We start from the raw sequence: 22545 nt of genomic DNA on the forward strand, positions 1-22545 counted from the left end.
ACAGTTGGTACAATCACTTTCTCATATAGAACTCTCTTTACATTCATGCCCAACCTTCTATTTTTTACTACTCCCTTAACTGCCCCCAACACTTTGCAACCTTCATTCACTCTCTGACGTACATCTGCTTCCACTCCACCATTTGCTGCAACAATAGACCCCAAGTACTTAAACTGATCCACCTCCTCAAGTAACTCTCCATTCAACATGACATTCAACCTTGCACCACCTTCCCTTCTCGTACATCTCATAACCTTACTTTTACCCACATTAACTCTCAATTTCCTTCTCTCACACACCTTTCCAAATTCTGTCACTAGTCGGTCAAGCTTCTCTTCTGTGTCTGCTACCAGTACAGTATCATCCGCAAACAACAACTGATTTACCTCCCATTCATGGTCATTCTCGCCTACCAGTTTTAATCCTCGTCCAAGCACTCGAGCATTCACCTCTCTCACCACTGCATCAACATACAAGTTAAACAACCACGGCGACATCACACATCCCTGTCTCAGCCCCACTCTCACCGGAAACCAATCACTCACTTCATTTCCTATTCTAACACATGTTTTACTACCTTTGTAGAAACTTTTCACTGCTTGCAACAACCTTCCACCAACTCCATATAACCTCATCACATTCCACATTGCTTCCCTATCAACTCTATCACATGCTTTCTCCAGATCCATAAACGCAACATACACCTCCTTACATTTTGCTAAATATTTCTCGCATATCTGCCTAACTGTAAAAATCTGATTCATACAACCCCTACCTCTTCTAAAACCACCCTGTACTTCCAAAATTGCATTCTCTGTTTTATCCTTAATCCTATTAATCAATACTCTACCATACACTTTTCCAACTACACTCAACAAACTAATACCTCTTGAATTACAACACTCATGCACATCTCCCTTACCCTTATATAGTGGTACAATACATGCACAAACCCAATCTACTGGTACCATTGACAACACAAAACACATATTAAACAATCTCACCAACCATTCAAGTACAGTCACACCCCCTTCCTTCAACATCTCAGCTTTCACACCATCCATACCAGATGCTTTTCCTACTCTCGTTTCATCTAGTGCTCTCCTCACTTCATCTATTGTAATCTCTCTCTCATTCTCATCTCCCATCACTGGCACCTCAACACCTGGAACAGCAATTATATCTGCCTCCCTATTATCCTCAACATTCAGCAAACTTTCAAAATATTCCGCCCACCTTTTCCTTGCCTCCTCTCCTTTTAACAAACTTCCATTTCCATCTTTCACTGTCTCTTCAATTCTTGAGCCAGCCTTCCTTACTCTCTTCACTTCTTTCCAAAACTTCTTCTTATTCTCTTCATATGACTGACCCAATCCCTGACCCAATCCCTGACCCCACCTCAGGTCAGCTGCCCTCTTTGCCTCACGTACCTTGCGCTTTACTTCCACATTTTTCTCTCTATATTTTTCATACTTCTCTATACTATTACTCTACAGCCATTCTTCAAAAGCCCTCTTTTTCTCTTCCACTTTTACCTTCACTCCTTCATTCCACCATTCACTGCCCTTCCTCATGCTGCCTCCAACAACCTTCTTGCCACATACATCACTTGCAATCCCAACAAAATTTTCTTTTACTAACTTCCACTCCTCCTCTAAATTACCAGTTTCTCTTACTCTCACCTCATCATATGCCATTTTCAACCTTTCCTGATATTTACTTTTTACCCCCGGTTTTATTAGCTCTTCAATCCTCACTACCTCCCTTTTACATCCACCTACTCTATTCCCCCACTCTTTTGCTACAACTAATTTTCCTTCCACCAAAAAATGATCAGACATACCGTTAGCCATACCCCTAAACACGTGCACGTCTTTCAATCTTCCAAACATTCTTTTAGTTATCAACACATAATCCATTAATGCCCTTTCTACTACTCTTCCATTTGCCACTCTTACCCATGTATACTTATTTTTATCTTTCTTTTTAAAGAAGCTAGCACTTATTACCATCTCTTGTTCAACACACATGTCTACCAGTCTCTCACCACTCTCATTTTCACCTGGTACGCCATACTTCCCAATGACACCTTCTACCTCTCCAGCGCCCACTCTAGCATTTAAGTCACCCATAACAACTACATAATTCCTTCTACCCAGTCCTTCTACACACCTAGTTAATTCATTCCAGAACTCATTCCGCTCTTCTTCACTTTTCTCACTACCTGGCCCATACCCACTGACAAACGCCCAACATTCCCTACCCAACCTAACCCTTACCCACATTAACCTAGATGATATCTCCTTCCATTCTACTACTTTACCTGTCATCCATTCACTCAGCAATAACGCCACACCCTCTCTCTCTCTTCCCCTTTCAATCCCAGACACTCTACCAGACATTTCACCAAACATCACTTCACCTTTTCTTTTCATCTTTGTCTCACACAAGGCCAATACATCCATCCTTCTACTTCTAAACATACTTCCAATCTCACATCTTTTACTCTCTATCGTACTACATCCACGCACATTCAAACACCCCAAAACTAGAGTGCGGGGAGCAGTCACTCTCCCCCCAGCTCCATCTCCTTGTCGATGTCTCGCAGGAATTTTATACAGGAGAGGGGGTTCCCAGCCCCCTCGTCCCGTCCCTTTTAGTCGCCTCTTACGACACGCAGGGATAACGTTGGCGCTATTCTAATTTTTATATGCCCCTGCGGCCACAGGGGCATATGAATATATATATATATATATATATATATATATATATATATATATATATATATATATATATATATATATATATACACAGCCGTATCCAGTCCACTTCAGGACAAAGGCCTTAGACATGTCCTCAATTATTTTGATGTTTGGCCAGTTTTCACCACCATACTAGTCAATTGCTCTTTGGTGTTGGTGGGAGACTTGTCTGTTCGCTCACAGCAAACCAACCTAGTACGTGTGACCCTGAATAGTACAGCTTTGCTGATTGTGGAAGTTCAAGAACCCTTTCAACCCGTTAAGGTATATGTGTATATATATATATATATATATATATATATATATATATATATATATATATATATATATATATATATATATATATAGTAACGTTCCTCTCCTTGTCCCTCGGGTAGGAGGAAGGGGAAGTTGTCATACACTGGTGAGAGAAGGGTGCCTGTGCATGTATATGCATATCTATATCAATAATTAGTCATTTTTTGACGGGTCTCCTACACTAGTAAAAATGATAATATTATTAATAATAATAATAATAATAATAATAATAATAATAATAATAATAAGTAATATAATCTAAGCATTATAGATATTCCATCTAAAAATATCAAAATGGCATAGAAAACGTTGTTATTATCAACAGCAATAATGTAGCGAAGCTGGCATTGCCTATGCAACGGCCCCTCTCAAACACAACTTTGAAAACTGATGGGCTGAAGGCGACTCAGCCAGACGACTCTGCAAATCCAAGATCTGAGACTACAGATCTCTAAGATCTCAGCATGTCTGAAATAGTCACTTAATATCAGAGAATTGAAATGGCCGTTCCCTTGAAAGCCTTCGAGGGCTGAGCTTCCCTCAGGGACTGCGCCGGAGGATAGTCCTTCAAAGAGGGAATTTCGCGGCTAAGAACCAGATGCATAACTCCTAATGGGAGTTTCCGAATGATTGGTCAAAAGATGAAGGGGATCTATTCATAGTGTATAGGATAGATATATTTTAATGTTGTTATTTGTATTAATATGTTTATATTCATTATTTGTTGTTTGTATATTTCCTTCTTTTGTTTCCTGATTGGGATATTTTACTCAGTTGGAGCCCTTGGGCTTATAGCATCCTGCTTTTCCAACAAGGACTGTAGATTATCAAATAATAATAATAATCATCTAGAAAACGTCATTGTATTGGCCTGTGTGGTAACGTCCCTGACTGGTGATCGCCAGACTGGGGTTCGAGTCCCGCTCAAACTCGTCAGTTCCTTTGGTCACTGCAACTTCACCATCCTTGTGAGCTAAGGATGGGCGTTTGGGGGAGCCTATAGGTATATCTGCTAAGTCACCAGTAGCCATTGCCTGGCCCTCCTTGGTTCTAGCTTGGGTGGAGAGGGGGCTTGGGTTCTAATCATACGTATATATGGTCAGTCTCTAGTTCATTGTCTTGCTTGATAGGGCAATGTCAGTGTCCCTTGCTTCTGCCATTCATGACTGGCTTTTAAACCTTTAAAGTTAAATCGTTTAAAACACTTACTCCTTAGTTACAACGTTTAAAATAAATAAATGCTTACGTTACAAATTGTTTCGAATACATACAGTAGTTGCTCAGTACATGGCTTTTTTTAATGCATAATTATATACCACATTTAGAGTTTAAGATTCTTAACTGTCTACTTAAGATATTACTTAGAATCCATATCTTCTAAGCACATAGATTGTTCGGAATATATAACTCTCTTGAGCATTGATAGTTGAAATATCGAACGACCTGTCCCATATGTTACTCAGAATACTAATGTTATTACTAATTGATTTATATTGAACTCAAAACTTCTTGGCATATGCGCTACTTAGGATACTTACTTGTCTATCACACTAACTCTTCAACTTACTAAAATGGCTATAATATTTGTCCTACAAACATGATACGGCAAAATTAGGGTTGTGATGGCCCATTGAAAGTGTCCCTGCCTGGCGCTCGGAGGACTGGGGATCGAATCAAGATCAAACTCGATAGTTTCTTGTAGTGTTTGCTACCTCACCATCCTTGTGAGTTAAGAAGAGCAGGATTGGTAGAACCTATAGGTCTAACTGGTGAGTCATCAGCAGCCGTTGCCTGGCCTTCCCTGGTCCCTTGCCTCTGCCACTCGTGAGCGGCTTTTAAACCTTTAAATACATTACCAGCTATCACTATCCGTTCAGCCACATAGGCCTATACATTATTTAAAATACTTAACTGTCCTTCACACAAACTGCTCAACTGAATTGAATACCTACTTATAATGCTAAGAATTCTTACTTTTATGGTTAGTTGGAGTAGCTCGTCTGTCGTACTGCTTCAACAAGCTATCGAGAACGCGTAGATGATCAGTTGTCACTTTGTCTGGCCTGAAAAGGAGAGAAACGTTTAATTGATGATTCACTTTGCAAACATGTTAAGATATCTTTACTATATATATATATATATATATATATATATATATATATATATATATATATATACATACTGTATATATATATATATATATATATATATATATATATATATATATATATATTTATATATATTTATATGTATGTATATATATATGTATATATATATATATATATATATATATATATATATATATATATATATATATATATATATATATATATATATATATATATATATTCAAATAAGCCTTATATTTTAATACCTTAATGTCTGAATTCTATCTTATACCTCGGGATCAGAGACTCAAGGGGGAACCACTCAAAGACAATAGCTACTGGCCGGCCGGGGAATCGAACCCTGGTCCAGGAAACTGGTATGACAGTGATATATATATATATATATATATATATATATATATATATATATATATATATATATATATATATATCATTAATGTTGGTTTTGAAAGTAAATCATTCTGCATCAAGATTGATCCTATGTTAGTGATGTTGATAAAACGTATTGTCATTCTTAATGACTAATAAAATGTTGTCTGAAACATTATCTACACTCAATCTTTTTTAATGAGGCGCATTTGCACTGACTCACAGCGGTGCCCTTTTAGCTCGGGAAAGTTTCTTGCTATCTGATTGGTTAGAATTATCTTGTCCAACCAATCAGCGATCAAGAAACTTCCGAGCTGAAAGGGCACCCCTGCGAGTCGGTGCAAATCTGCCTCACTAAAAAGAATTGACTATAGTAAATATCATTGCTCTGAGTATGATATATGATAGAGTATATAATGTTAGCCTTGCTATGAAGTTGTCCTTGTCTAAAAGACCCAATGATTTAGAAGGAAAAGTCATATATAATAAAATAAGAATTAATCAGGTAGAAGAAATATATCTAAATCTAATAACACCATCTTTTAATAAAAAAATGCTAGAAAATATGATAAATTAGAGGGTCACTAAGTAAAGCGCAGACTTCCGCCACGATAGCTAATTTCTCGACCTTTTGCCCGACCTTGACCTTACCGTGTATTAATTAGCGTAGATTTTCATACACTCAAATATTAACCAAGTTTGAAGTATCTGTGACAATGATATCCAAACTTATGTTTGATTACTTGAATTAAACATTTTGCTTGACAGTAACCTTGCCCTCTGACCCTGACTTTCCAAAATTTGATCATTTCCAGCTTTATACATAACAGTTAATCCCCGCAAGTTTCATTAATCTACTATTAAGATTGTGGTCAGGAAGCTGTTTGCAAACAAACACACACAAAAACAAACACATGGACAGGGGCGAAAACATAACCTCCTTCCAACTTATGTGGAATTTAAAAACAACAGCAACCCGCCCAAACGGCCAACTGTTTTCGTCCATTTTTCAAAACCGAGAGGAGCTTTTTATTACAATGGGGGATTTAAATCATTCATTCGGCGGGGGGAGGGGTGAATGAATGATTTAAATCCCCCATTCAAAGATGTTATACAAACTTGGGTCAGCCTAAATCAGCGGATTTTAACAACTCATTTATAAAGCCATAGGGCATTTTGTGAACGCATTATTGCTATTATTGTTATTGTTTTTGTTGTTGTTTTTGATATTTTTTACTGTTGTTTTTGCTAACTCTTCATCTTATTATTATTACTATTATACGTACCTCATGCATTTTATATTAATTTTGTTATTTTTGCTAATTATTATTATTATTATTATTATTATTATTATTATTATCACTATTATTATTATTATTATTATTATTATTATTATTATTATTATTATTATTATTATGCGTACTATGTATTATCAATAAAGATTATCATGATAATTTCTCGAAGATATGTTCAACTAAGCCTCATGATATCAATATTATTAAATAAACACTAAGCTGCATTATTTGCGAATCTTATCTCCTTAGTTTACAATATCTAGTAATTAACATTTTCGTTATAAGTAGCAATCATAGTAAACTAATTTCCACAACAATTGTTCCACAAGAACATTTTCTATCCTAAAAATTAGTTATTTTAACCTATTGGAAACGTCTCTGCCTAGCAATCTGTTGGACGGAAGTTCGAGACGCACTGAAGCTCCATAGTTTCTAGCAGTGTATGCAACCAAAAACGTTTTTGTGAGCTCAGGATTGGGGTTTGGAGGAGCCTATCTGTCTACCTGCTGAGTCATCAGCAGCCATTGCCTAGCCCTCCCTGGTCCCAGCTTGAGTGGAGAGGAGACAGGGTTTTTGGGCATTGATCAAATGTATATAAGAGACTGTCCTGTTTCTTGGGCACTGTCTTGTCCTTTGTGGTGGCCGATATGGTAATGTCCCTGACTGGTGAACGCCAAACTGGGGTTCCAGTCCCCCTCAAACTCGTTGGTTTCTTTGGTCGCTACAACATCACCATCCTTGTGAGCTAAAGATGAGGGGTTTAAAGGAATCCTGTAGGTCTATCTACTGAGTCATCAGCAGCCATTGCCTATCCCTCCCTGGTCCCAGCTTGGGTGGAGAGGAGACAGGGTTTTTGGGTGCTAATCAAATGTATACAGGAGACTGTCCTGTTTCTAGGGAATTGTCATGTTCTTTGTCTCCACCATTCATGAGCGATCTCTGTGGTGGCCGATGTGGTAACGCCCCTGACTGGTGAACGCCAAACTGGGGTTCCAGTCCCGGTCAAACTCTGTTTCTTTGGTCGTTGCAACCTCACCATCCTTGTGAGCTAAGGATGAGGGGTTTAGGGGATCCTATAGGTCTATCTACTGAGTCATCAGCAGCCATTGACTAGCCCTCCCTGGTCCCAGCTTGGGTGGAAAGGAGACAGGGTTTTTGGGCCCTAATCAAATGTATATAGGGGACTGTTCTGTTTCTAGGGCATTGTCTTATCCTTTGTCTCCACCATTCATGAGTGACCTTTGTGGTGGTTGATGTAGTAACGTCCCTGACTGGAGAACGCCAGACTGGAGTTCGAGTCCCGCTCAAACTCGTTGGTTTCTTTGGTCGCTGCAACCACACCATCCTTGTGAGCTAAGGGTGAGGTGTTTGGGGGAGCTTATAGGTCTACCTGCTGAGTCATCAGTAGCCATTGCCTTGGTCCTAGCTTGAGTGGCGAGGGGGCTTGAGCGCTGATCATATGTATATATGGTCAGTCTCTAAGGCATTGTCGTACTCGATAGGGCTATGTCAGTGTCCCTTGCCCTTGCCATTCATGAGGGACCTTTAAACCTTTAAACCTAATTGAAATCTGTTCTGAACGCATCTGTTAATGAAATTCATTACCACTGATATCCGATGTTCTTTGAACAACGGAAACTTCAAAGCTTTTGAGAATAGTAACCTTGATTCAGACTATACATAAACAATAATTAATAGATTTGCATGCCTTGTGGCGTCACAGTTGTTGTGGCTATATATACACTCACACACACATTTATATATATATATATATATATATATATATATATATATATATATATATATATATATATATATGTGTGTGTGTGTGTGTGTGTATATATATATACACATATATAAATATATATATATATATATATATATATATATATGTGTGTGTGTTTGTGTGTATATATAAAGATATATATATATATATATATATATATATATATATATATATATATATGTATACATATATATATATATATATATATATATATATATATATACATATATGTATACATATATATATATATATATATATATATATATATATATGTATACATATATGTATATATATATATATATATGTATATATATACATATATATATATATATATATATATATATATATATATATATATTTATTGTATATCTTCCTGTCACTCTGAGCAACATTGCCAAACATACGACTACTGGGTTTTTTCCCTGTACCTCGGGTAGGGGGCCGAGGGTGGGAAGGGTTAAACCTACCAGAATGCATATCCATCTATATATTTAGCCATCATTTCGTAGGTCGCGTACACTATTAATAATGGTAATACGTTGCACAAAGACACATTGATTGATTTGTGAGACTTTTTACTTTGTGGATAAGGAATCCTTAGAAGATTGAGTTGGAAGAACAAGGGATTAATCAGATTAGTTAATGATTTATTAATTTATGCAATGTTCGAGGCACTGGGGGTTGCGATGGCCGATATGGTACCGTCCCTGACTCGTGAACACCAGACTGAGACTCGAGTCCAGCTCAAACTCGGTAGTCTCTTTAGTCACTGCAACCTCACCATCCTTGTGAGCTAAAGATGGGTGGTTTAGGGGAGCCTATAGGTCTACCTGTCGAGTCATCAGCAGCCATTGTCTGGCCCTCCTTGGTCCTAGCTTGGAAGGAGAGGGGCTTGGGCGTTGATCATATGTATAGGCTATATGGCCAGTCTCTAGGGCATTCAGCATCCATTTCCTGACCCTCCTTGGTTCTAGCGATGGTGGATAGGGGGCTTTGGTGCTGATCATATGTATATATGGTCAATGTTGATAGGGCAATATCACTATCCCTTGCATCTGCCATTCATGAGCGGCCTTTAACCTTTAAACTAGGTTTCTTATGTAGGGAGGTACCAGGGCCCTCTAATTGCGCCCTTGGAAGTGGTTTCTTCATAAATTATGGGCCAAGGGCCATATTTTATCATTTCTGTAGGGGCCATTTTTGTAAGTGGCCATTAGAAGGCTGAAGATATTTTTTTTTTTTTCTTTTTACTCGCTGATTATTCTCCTCACACACTTTATCTTCTTAAGTATACGAAAGTAAAAACAAGAAAAATTGGATATAAAAATCATAGAAGAACAGGACTTCTGTATATTTGTTGCAATTTAGGGTTGTTGTAGCCTATGAGGTAACGTCCGTGACTGATGATAGACAGACTGGGCTTCAAGTTCCTCTCAAACTCTTTAGTTCGTTTGATCACTGCAACCTCACTACCCTCGTGTGCTAAGGATGGGGGTTTGTGGGAGCCTATAGGTCTATCTGATGAGTCATCAGCAGCCAATACCTGTCCTTCCTTGGCCTTAGCTTGGGTGGAGAAGGGGCTTGGTTGCTGATCAGATGTATATATGGTCAGTCTCTAGGGCCCGGTCCTGCTTGCTACGGCAATGTCACTCTCCCCTTCCTCTGCCATTCATGAGCGGTCTTTAAACCTTTAATTGAAATTGTAAATTTAATATGAAAAACACATTTAAATGCTATAGCTAAAGCGATGCATCAACGGGATATTTCGTATTTTCTGAAAAACTACCAAGCAAGAATATGTATCTGAATAAGAATGATTGATCTTTTAGGAGTGGGCACATCGTAAAGGGTCTTTGTAGCGTCCCTACGAATTATTTAACCTCCAATCTCTTTCAATTTTAAATTTGAACAACTTTTGTAATCGTGCCTATGTGCTACATAGCCTCCCAGATCCCATTACAGGGTTGTTATTATTATTATTATTATTATTATTATTATTATTATTATTATTAATTGCTAAGCTACAACCTTAGTTGGAAAAGCAGGATGCTATAATTCCAGGGGCTCCAACAGGGAAAGGAGACAAGGAAAAATAAAATATTTTAAGAACAGTAACAATAAAATAAATATCTCCTATATAAACTGTGAACACTTTAACAAAACAAGAGGAAGAGATATAAGATAGAATAGTGTGTCTGAGTGTACCCTCAAGCAAGAGAACTCTAACCCAAGACAATAGAAGACCATGGTACAGAGGCTATGGTTATGAACCAAATCCCGTAAATCAGATAATTTTTCAACTTTTACTCCATTACACATCAGTGTTGAATGGCCTTCCCGGGACTCAGCACATGGTCACGTACTTCAATTACTATATCAATCTTTCATAGAACGTGACCAAAATGTATGACGTTCAAAATACATGACCTTCAATTACATAGCCTACACATTCATGACCTTCAAATTCATAACGTTGAAAAAGATGACCTTGAAATAGATGATCTTCAAAATTTATGTCTTTCGAATACATGACCTTCAAGTTCATGACCAAAAGATAATCTTGAAATGGATGATCTTCAAAATACATGACCAAATACGTGACCTTCAAGTTCATGACCTAGAGATGACCTTGAAATAGATGATCTTCAAATACTTGACCTTCAAGTTCATGACCTTCAAATAAGTGACCTTCAAGTTCATGACCTTCAAAAAGATGACCTTTAAATAGATGATCTTCAAAATACACGACCTTCAAATACGTGACCTTGAAATAGATGATCTTCAAAATACAAGACCTTCAGATACGTGACCTTCAAGGTCATGACCTCCAAAAATATGACCTCGAAATAGATGATCTTCAAAGTATATGACCTTCATGTTCTTGACCTTCAAATTCATGATCTTCAAAATACATGACCTTCAAATACGTGACTTTCAAGTTCATGACGTTCAAAAAGATGACCTTGAAATAGATGATCTTTAAAATACATGACCATCAAATACGTGACCTTCAAGTTCATGACCTTTGAAATATATAACCGTTAGATTCGTGACCTTCAGAATTAATAACCTTAGATTACATGTACTTTGAAATATGTGACCATCAAATTGGATGGCATTTTTTTTAAATACATATTAAAAAAACCCTGACCTTGAAAACCGCCAAACTTAAGGTCAGAAAATGGTTTTAAGTTGAGAATCTCTTCTTCAGTAGCAGAGATAATCCCTTGAAGGAATGTTGACATGGCTGGTTACTCCCTAAACTAGCAAGAAATTACGTGAAAATAAAATAAACATAAAAAAAAGTTGAAAATTGAAAGTAAACAGCTTTACGATTTCCAGCGTCATTGTGTATTTTGTATTTACTGAATGTTGAGAACAAACCACACTTCTAAATGATATTCAATTGTAATGATATTACTGTATCAATATACGATTTTATGATACTAGCTTCATAGCATCCTGCTTTTCCAACTAGGGTTGTATCTTAGCAAGTAATAATAATAATACTAATACTAATAATAATAATAATAATAATAATAATAATAATAATAATAAAGTTTAATTAGTTGACATAGAACGTGAATTTCCCATCTGAGATAAAGATAAAAATTGCTCCTTAACATGCGTTCGCTTTTCAATAAATCTGTTTAATTTTTTCTCTTTCTGTTACTATCCCAGCATTTCAAACCCACCCAATTTAAAAAAAAAAGGCGGTTCCTATACTTTTTTTTTTTTATTATTTGCCTCCTGTTCGGGGAACGTTTTATAACTGCACTGTTAAATAAACCGTAATTTTACTAGGAAATTCTCCGAAAAATTTACATTTCTCAGCCCTATTTCAGTAAAATACAGGCGACCGTCATTTTACCATACTTTGTCATTATCTTTTACGTCAATATATCCGTTTTTAAAACGGTAAAAAAAAAATCCTTAAATAAATGTTGCTAGGTATTTACCGTTATTTTAATCCTAATTTTTAACCGTGTCTCTTATTAAACTTACAGTCTTTAATATTATTGCCATGCCATCGTCTGCCCAAACTTCCATCTCTATTTCCCTGAACGACCCTCTTTTTTTTTTTTTTTAATTATTATTATTATTAACCAGCCGATGCAGTGTAATAAAATTATATTGAAATTGTAAGGAGAGTGGGGAAAATGTATATGGGTTGTGGAAAATGTATATAGTATGTTGAAAATGTATATGGGTTGTGGAAAATGTATATAGTATGTTGAAAATGTATATGGGTTGTGGAAAGAGGTGTATGACGTGTGGGAAAAGGTGACCCTGATATAAATTATAGCAAATAACACACCGACTGTTGGCCAAGAAGCGTTGTTTCTACGAAATGATTATATCTATACTGTCACGGTCTTAGGTTGAAATTTATAGTTTAATATCATTCCCTTTGCCGCTTTTTCTGGCATACGAGACTTCATAATCTTTATAATCTTTTATGGAAAGGAGATGGGGGCGCAGAGGTATTTGTTTAAGATAAGTACATTCGTTTAATGAGGTTATCTTCTTTGTTAGGATTAAAAGATAAAAAGTTGGTTCTGAAAAACGGAGTAAAGTCATTGCACAGATTAAAAGATAACTGTGTTGAATTATTAAGGCCTTAAAGGTTATATGAACATGAAAACTATATATATATATATATATATATATATATATATATATATATATATATATATATATATATATATATATATATGTGTGTGTGTGTGTGTGTGTGTGTGTATGTATGTGTGTGTGCATATTCAAATAAGCCATACATTTTAATACTTTGATGTCTAGATTCTCTCTTACACCTCGGGATCAGAAACCCAAGGGGGAACCACTCAAAGACAAAAGCTTTACTGTCATGCCAGCTTTCTGAACCAGGGTTCGATTCTCTGACCGGCCAGAAGCTATTGTCTTTTGAGTGGTTACTCCTTGGGTTTGTGATCCCGCGGTATAATAGCGAATCCAGTCATTAAGGTATTAAAATATATGTATTATTTAAATGTACACACACACGTATATATATATATATATATATATATATATATATATATATATATATATATACATATATATATATATGTGTGTGAGTATATATATGTGTGTGTCTGTGTGTGCGCGCGTGTATGTGTGTGATTGTGTATTCAATTTAATATACTTGTTTCTAGGGTTTTATTTATAAGTATGTATCGATTTTGAAACCTAAAAATCTAAATAGATTTTCATGTGAATTAATATTTTCTCCTAAGTAAATTTCCATTAGGCAATGAAAATTTAATGTCAGAAAAGTATTAATTTTTTCCAGATTTTATTAGTACAATTATAAAAGGAAGGGTTAAGATGCAACATCTACCCGATCGTATTTACTTGTACATTCATTTCGTTTTCCACTCATTTTTTTTTTTTTTTTTTTTTTTTTTTTTCTTCAGAGAATGAAGATTTATCTAGTTTTGTTACAAAAGATAGTTTTCCCATAAGTTTCAGTTCGTTCATTCGAGATATGATGAAATTAACATGGAATAAATGAATAAATATATTAATTACCTCGGCCGACGAAGTTGGAAGTAGGTTATGTTTTCGCCCCTGTTTATGAGTGTTTGTTAGTTTGTTTGTTGTGAACAACTCTCTGGACGCAACTTTAATCGTACAGTAATGAAACTTGCAGGGATTAACTTTTATGTAAATGTCATGTAAAGGAGAAAATTTCACACTAAATAAGGTGATATGTGTATTTGATTGAGTATTTTATGAATTTTATTCGTTAGTTAAACGATAGAGACATTGAAATAAAGAGAGAGAGAGAGAGAGAGAGAGAGAGAGAGAGAGAGAGAGAGAGAGAGAGAGAGAGAGAGAGAGAGAGAGAGAGAGAGAGAGAGGAGAAAAAAAGAAGTTGGAGCGAGGTGGTACTTGATAGCCAATGTTTGTGAAAAGTGCAGACAGCGATAACTTCGCCAAAACAACGACCAACGAAGGAAGCAGATCGAGTGACTAACGCAAATGGAATGCACGCCGGTTCGCTTGCCGAGAAACCGGAAGTGACGTATGTATGACGTTACCATTACATCAGAAGAAGGGACCAATAGAACACAAGAATTGTCACATGACGTGACGCAATTACAACGCCCTTATTCTAAGCTACTTAAACAGTTGATGGCATAGAGGAAGCGGCTCTTTCCTACAAGTGAACTGCGAAGTCGGTTGTCCCTTCTCCCTCTCCCCCGTCATGGGGGAGGGCCGACCTCTGGTGCATAGTTGGCCTGCACTAACTAAACGTCAAGTTAACAAGAAGAAATGTCCAAAGCCGGACAAACCAGGGATCGAGTCCCTAAGTGCCAACAAATTACCTTTCCACGTAGAAGAATACTGTAAAACTAATGTACATCAAGTTCAAGAAGTAAAGTTAAGGAACTATACGGCATTTTACCATCACCCACTTTCCTGAGGGTCTTATTCTAAATAACCAATTGCACTGATATGCTTGAAAGAGATACATTTATTTAATTAAAATAATATTAAAGTGGTGCTTAATAAAAGAAATAGAAAAAGCCCCAACAACGCATCACATAAAAAGCTGGAAATAATTAAATTTTGGAAGGTCACAGTCAAAGGTCAAGGTCATGGCCATGCAAAATCTCCAATTCACTTAATCACCCAAAACTTTGGTCATTGTTGCCACAAAGACTTCAAACTTGTATGAAAATCTAAGCTAATTAATATATTTTAAGGTCAAGGTCAAGGTCGAGCGCCTCTCTAGTTCACACTGGTTTTATCTCTATAGTATATATCTTACGTAATTACTATCTTTACATAACATAAATAGAAATTATTTATTATACTACATTTCGTGAAATTTCAACACCTTTATATACTATTTAATTTTTCTTTTAACTTTACCCAAACTCCAGTATTATTAATAATACTGTGTGAGTAATTGGTAAATAATAAACATTTATGCATATTCATGAAGTATATACAGTTCCTATGATTATGCAAATGACCTCGTAAACCCGAAATGGTATAACCTCTAATACATTCAAATGCCAAAGCCTTCACAATAGTCGCAAATGATTCGTTTTCATAGCTCATTACTTCATGTATTATGATGCATAGGACTTTGTTAGCAGTATTAGAGAAATAAATCATTGATGTATTTTACTTCACTTTTGATGAAATGAATATTCAATGTATCCACTTTTTTTACGTAGTAAATCCCTCTCTCTCTCTCTCTCTCTCTCTCTCTCTCTCTCTCTCTCTCTCTCTCTCTCTCTCTCTCTCTCTCTCTCTCTCTCTCTCTCTCTCTAACTAGGAATTAAATTCATGATTTCCTTGCCAACAGTGATTCTTTCATTGATATCACATGCTACGTTATTCAGTTGTTTAATTATGAGCCGTCTATTTGAATATTATTTTCAGTATAATAATAATAATAATAGTAATAATAATAATAATAATAATGATGATGATGATAATTATTATTATTTCTGTAGTAGACCCTCTTTAAGGCAACTTTCATTTAATATAACCGCTGCCTCAGTAGCATTGATTTTGTACTCTATTACCTCAATATTTCTAATTATTTTCTTTTCTGCATTACTGCATTCCGCCAATAACAGTGCAAAATTCATCCTTCATCGTTGGGTAGGTAAATTCAAGGTAAGTCTAAAATCAGGTTTGATGTAAAGTTCATAAAGTAAGTAAAAAATACAGTATTCAGCGACGTGTTTCGAGAGGTATCGCCTCCCTTCCTCAGGCTGGAGTGGTTGAAGCGCTGCTGGTAAGGTCCTTTTATATGGCAGTCTTGGCTTGTGGAAAGAGGTAGCGAATTTATATTGGCCGTCTCCAGCGCCGTGGGTTGAGCGAGTTGTGCGGGGAATTTTCATTGGCCGAGGCGCTCGTTGATAGAGGCTGATTCTCAGTCAGGCTGCCGCCCCACTCACTCATAGGCAATGTGTTGCCATTCTGGCTGCTGACAGGTTTGCAGTTATTGGCGAATGCACTCACCGAGAGGATTTTCATGGTAGGCGGGCTGCTGATCCGGGTTGTTTTGATTTGGTTGTCTTGCTTAGTGCGATTTATATTAGTCTATTGGTGTTAGTCCTTCAGCAGGAGGGGAGAAGGAACATTTCTAGAGTGGTTATCCTTATGTAACTCCCTGAACGTTACATAGGGATGACCACTGTACGTCTGTATAATTAATTGGTCTGTCACGTCCAGCAATGCGCCATAAAAGAACATGTCCTCCAACCCCATCACAACAACATCAAATTAGGAGATATCATCAATAATAGCAAGACAGTTGGCAGAGCTCCTGACAGGAGAAGGCTGAGAATCCTCGAAGGCCTCCTCATACACGGGAGAAACCCTTTCTTAACACCACTCATGAAATGGTCCTTCTCCCCTCCAGCTGAAGGACTAAAACCCAAAGACCTAATAGGGATACCACCAAACAAGACAACCCAGATCAGCACCCAAGCATCCCGCTCCTCCAAAATCCTCTTGGCAAGCACATCCGCCAATCACAGCACAACCGTCAGCAGGCAGATTGGCGACACATCGCCAATGAGAGATTGGAGCCTGACTGAAACTTAGTCTCTTTGGACAAGCGCCTCGGCCAATGAAAATTCGTCGTCCCGAGCACGTCCCTATTCACAGCACTGGAGGTGGCTAATGTAACTTCGCCACCTTTTTCCACAAGCCAGGACTGCCATATAAAAGGACCTTACCAGCAGCGCTTCAACCACTTCTGCCTGAGGAAGGGAGGCGATACCTCTGAATACTGTATTATTATACTTATTGAACTTTACATTAAACCACATTTGAGGCTTACCCTGAATTTACCTACCCAACAATGAAGGGTAAATTTTGCTCTGTTACTGTCAGAATGCAGTAATGCAGAAAATAAAATCATTAGAACTATTGAGAAGATAGGGTACAAAATCAATGCTACTGAGGCAGCAGTTATATTCAATGATATTATTATTATTATTATCATTATTATTATTATTATTATTATTATTATTATTATCATTATTATTATTATTAGTAGTAGTAGTAGTAGTATTGTTGTTGTTGTTGTTGTTGTTGTTGTTGTAAACTAGAAAAGATGTACTGTCAAAAGTAGAAATCACTAAGCAGTGTTCTTTACTGTTTCGAATATTTAAAAAAAGGTATAAAAAAAAGCTTTTAGTAGGCTATCTTTTTTCACTATTTCAAGTATTTAAACGCTGATTCCCCTTGGAATTCTGAGAAGATGGAATGGTTCTAAAATGACAAATGGCTCTTATCCAAATTGATTAAAGCTATTTTCTCATTAATGATGAAAGCGATCAAGCTTAAAATCCTAGAATGTTTTTTTCTCGACCATCATCAGATTTAGTTTTGAAAGAGCACATCACATTTAACAGAGCAGATATCAGAGACAGACAAGACAGACGGACAGAATTATATGGGATTCGCTTATGAATTTATCATCATTAACTTGTCAGATTTAGTTTGAAAGAGCACATCACATTAAACAGAATAGCTATCAGACACAAATAGACAGACAGACAGAATTACGTGGGATTCATCTAATTCAGCTTAAGAATTTATCATCATTAACTCACCAGATTTAGTTGAAAGATCTCATCGCATTCATCACCAGATTGAGTTTGAAACACTACATCACACTAAACAGAGCTGCTATGAAAGCCAGACAGACAAACAGACAAAATCACAAGGGATTCATCTAATTCAGCTTATGAATTTATCATCATTAACTCACCAGATTTAGTTTGAAAGATCTCATCACATTCATCACCAGATTTAGTTTGAAAGATCACATCACATTAAACCAGAACAACTATCAGAGACAGACAGACAGACAGACAGAATTAAAAGGGATTCATCTAATTCAGCTTATGGAATTTATCATCATTAACTCACCAGATTGAGTTTGAAAGATCACATCACACTAAACAGAGCAGCCATCAAAGACAGACTGATAGAATTACATGGGATACATCTAACTCAGCATATGGAATTTATCATCATTAACAGAAGGAGGAGTTTTAGTCCTCCCGAAACTCTGAGAGAGACTGATCCCATCCAATTTACTGAAGCCCAGTAAAACTGGAGATATGTAAAAGACCCTCTTCAAAGAGTCATTCCTGTAAATAAACATTTATTCCTCTGATAAACGTCAGGTTGTTGACTGCTGGACTGATATTTTAATTAATGGCATCTGTTTGATTTTTTATTTTTACTTTTCTTTGCTGGTATTTTATTTTGGGAATTATATACTTCCCCTGTTTCGCCTCTGATCTGTTCTTCAAAGGATTCTGGGTAAGGGCTTTGGGTCAAGACTCGGATGGAGAGAGAGAGAGAGAGAGAGAGAGAGAGAGAGAGAGAGAGAGAGAGAGAGAGAGAGAGAGAATATTACGATCAAAGGACCGCCGTCGACTCAATCATTAATACAGAGACATATCTCTCTCTCTCTCTCTCTCTCTCTCTCTCTCTCTCTCTCTCTCTCTCTCTCTCTCTCTCTCTCTCTCTCAGTACTACTGAAGGGTTTTGATTTATGAGAATTGCGTATATAATAGGTTTCTTTTGGAAGATTAGGAGAATATATATATATATATATATATATATATATATATATATATATATATATATATATATATATATATATATTACTAGCTAAGCTACAACACTAGTTGGAAAAAGCATGATACTATAAGCCCAATGGCTCCAAAAGGGAAAAATAAACCCAGGGAGGAAAGGAAACAAGGATATAAATAAACGATATGAGAAATAATGAACAAATAAAATAAACTATTTCAAAAACAGTAACAACATCAAAGCAGATATTTCATATTATAAACTATAAAAAGACTTATGTCAGCCAACATAAAAACATTTGCTGCGAGTTTGAACTTTTGAATACACACAGCATGTGTGTGTATGTATGTGCATATCAATACTTTGTTTCGAAGACTGCATTATTATTATTATTATTATTACTTTCTAAGCTACAACCCTAATTGGAAAAGCAGTATGCTATAAGCCCAAGGGCTCCAACAGGGAAAGTAGCCCAGTAAGGAAAGGAAATATGGAAAACCTACAAGAAATTTAAGAACAATAACAATAGAATAGATCAAAGGTGGTAAGAGTTTATTCATAGACATAATTAAAAAATGTCATCACTGGTTAGTTATTAGGGTTAGTCCACAAAGTGATGTATGATAGCCTTCATGAAAATGCGTTTTTTATAATTTATTATGGGCTCGGGAAATATGAATAGCTGGACCACTGTTTGCAAAGCCATTATGATAATTATTATTATTATTATTATTATTATGATTATTATTATTATCATCATCATCATCATCATCATATTATTATTATTATTATTATTATTGTTGTTGTTGTTGTTGTTATATTATTATTATTATTATTATTATTATTATTATTATTATTATTATTATTATTATTAATGACCGAACAAAGATAATACAAGCGAACATTGCTAACAGCTTTTCTGGTGGTTTGGTGTCAGTGTAAGGAGATCCCATTTGAATTATTTGCGATTTCATACTATACGTAAAAAATTTCCTACAGTGTCCTTTCTTTGGATGATGTCCCAATTTTTTGTCCTGCCTTGGAAAACCGGAGTCAAGCTGATAGTGATTTTAGAGGTATAAATGATTTGCCCTCAGTTATTCAATGCGATCATTTGTTTTACTCTTGATTAATATATGCAGTTGTAGGGAAAATTTTAACCAGTTTTTTTGGCATATTTTTGTAACTTTTTAACTTCTTATATATAATATTAACGGAAATGTGGTTAACTGCTGACTTCGATAATATTTTTAGTTTATCCGGATTTTATTTTCATAATCTGTACCGAAATGGTCTTGGTGGAGGAATTAAGTTATTACCATTACTATTACTACTTGCTAAGCTACAACCCTAGTTGGACAAGCAGGATGCTATAAGTTCAAGGGCACCAACAGGGAAAATAGCCCAGTGAAGAAAGGAAACAAGGAAAGAATAAGATATTTTAAGAACAGTAACATTAAAATAAAAAATTCCCTAGGTAAACTATAAAAAACTTTAACCAAACAAAAAGAGAAATTAAATAGAATAGTATGCCCGAGTGTACCCCCAAGCAAGAGAACTCTATGTGGAAAATAATATACAATCCAGAATGATTAATGAGTTCACTTTTATGAATGACTTGGAGATATTAACTGTGGAACTATTGTTTGGTAATAAAAAACGACTGTATTAACATCAATTTATCATCCTCTTACGTCTTCCTTTGTTAGGAATAATGATTTCATTTATTCACTGGCATTTCATGTAGGAGGGCTTTACCAGATGAGATTACCGGTAATTGTTGCTGGAGACATTAATATTAATCTTAACCCAAATAATCACATACATGTAAACACACTTGGTTTCTTGGATACACAAGAAACCGAGGAAGACAAAAAACCCGCTGGCGAGATGACTTAGACCAACATAAGCAACAGTGGCACAGAATAGCTTGCGATAGAAGTCTGTGGAGGAACCTGGGGAAGGCCTACATCCAACAAAGGTCTTTTGAAGGCTGAAATGATGATGATGAAACACATTTGTAAATAGCTCATTTGAATTAGGTCTTTATCCTTTGATGACTGTTCCAACCAAAGTGAATATTGACGATGTTATAACTAGATTCTCACTATTGGATCATGCTTGGATATCACGTGATTTACGATGCGAGAAATCTTTTGTAATTCCTTTGGGCATCGCGGATAATTTTCCTGTGGGTGTAACATTGAATTTTCCCTTTGAAAATGTTCCTACTGTTTTAAAGCAAAAGGTTCCACCTCTGCATGAGAGAGGGAAAATTACATTTAGCATATTATCATCAAATATTCAGATGAGTGTTTTGCTAGGAGATTTTAACCACTCCTATAATGACTACCTATCACAGTTATTATTATAATTATTATTATTATTATTATATTATTATGACTACCTATCACAGTTATTATTACTATAATATTATTATTATTATTATTATAATGACTACCTATCACAGTTATTATTATTATTATTATTATTATTATTATTATTATTATTATTATTACTTGCCAAACTACAACCCTAGTTGGAAAAGCAGGATGCTATAAGCCCTGGGGATCCAACAGGGAAAATAGCCCAGTGACGAAAGAAACAAGGAAAAATAAAATATTTCAAGAACAGTAACAACATTAAAATATAAATATAATCTATAAAACTTTAACAAAACAAGCGGAAGAGAAATAAGATAGAATAGTTTGCCCGAGTGTACCCTCAAGCAAGAGAACTCTAACCCAAGACAGTGGAAGACCATGGTACAGAGACTATGGCAATACCCAAGACTAGAGAACAAAGGGTTGATTTTGCAGTGCCCTTCTCCTAGAAGAGCTGCTTACCGTAGCTAAAGAATCTCTTCTACCCTTACCAAGAGGAAAGTAGCCACTGAAAAATTGCAGAGCAGTAGTTAACCCCTTGGGTAAAGAAGAATTGTTTGGTAATCTCAGTGTTCTCAAGTGTATGAGGACAGATGAGAATGTGTAAAAAATAGGCCAGACTATTCGGTGTATGCGTAGGGAAAGGGAAAATGAACCGTAACCGGAGAGAAGGATCCAATGTAATACTGTCTGGTCAGTCAAAAGAGCCCATAACTCTCTAGCGGTAGTATCTCAACGAGTGGTTGGTGCTCTGTTACTTGAATGTTACAAGGCTGAATTTCCTGTCCACGCACACACGACCAACCTAAACAACAGGCTCCTTGGATGACTCCCAAACTTAGTGAATGCATCAGAAAAAAAGGTGTGTATATGTATTCTATAATGATAGACTAACTTCACTCCTTAGAAAAGTGAAAT

At 36.0% G+C, this 22545-nt stretch overlaps 1 long non-coding RNA gene across 1 annotated transcript in view; it reads right to left on the reverse strand.

Moving 5' to 3' along the window:
• Positions 1-22545, reverse strand: part of LOC137622803 (uncharacterized) — a 436057-nt gene that overhangs the window by 30779 nt on the left and 382733 nt on the right. The window contains exon 2 of the long non-coding RNA XR_011040478.1: positions 5034-5122. This is a non-coding gene — a long non-coding RNA (uncharacterized lncRNA). The remainder of the gene's footprint in view (positions 1-5033; positions 5123-22545) is intronic.

This window comes from Palaemon carinicauda, chromosome 29, assembly GCF_036898095.1.
Source record: "Palaemon carinicauda isolate YSFRI2023 chromosome 29, ASM3689809v2, whole genome shotgun sequence".
NCBI lineage: Eukaryota > Metazoa > Arthropoda > Malacostraca > Decapoda > Palaemonidae > Palaemon > Palaemon carinicauda.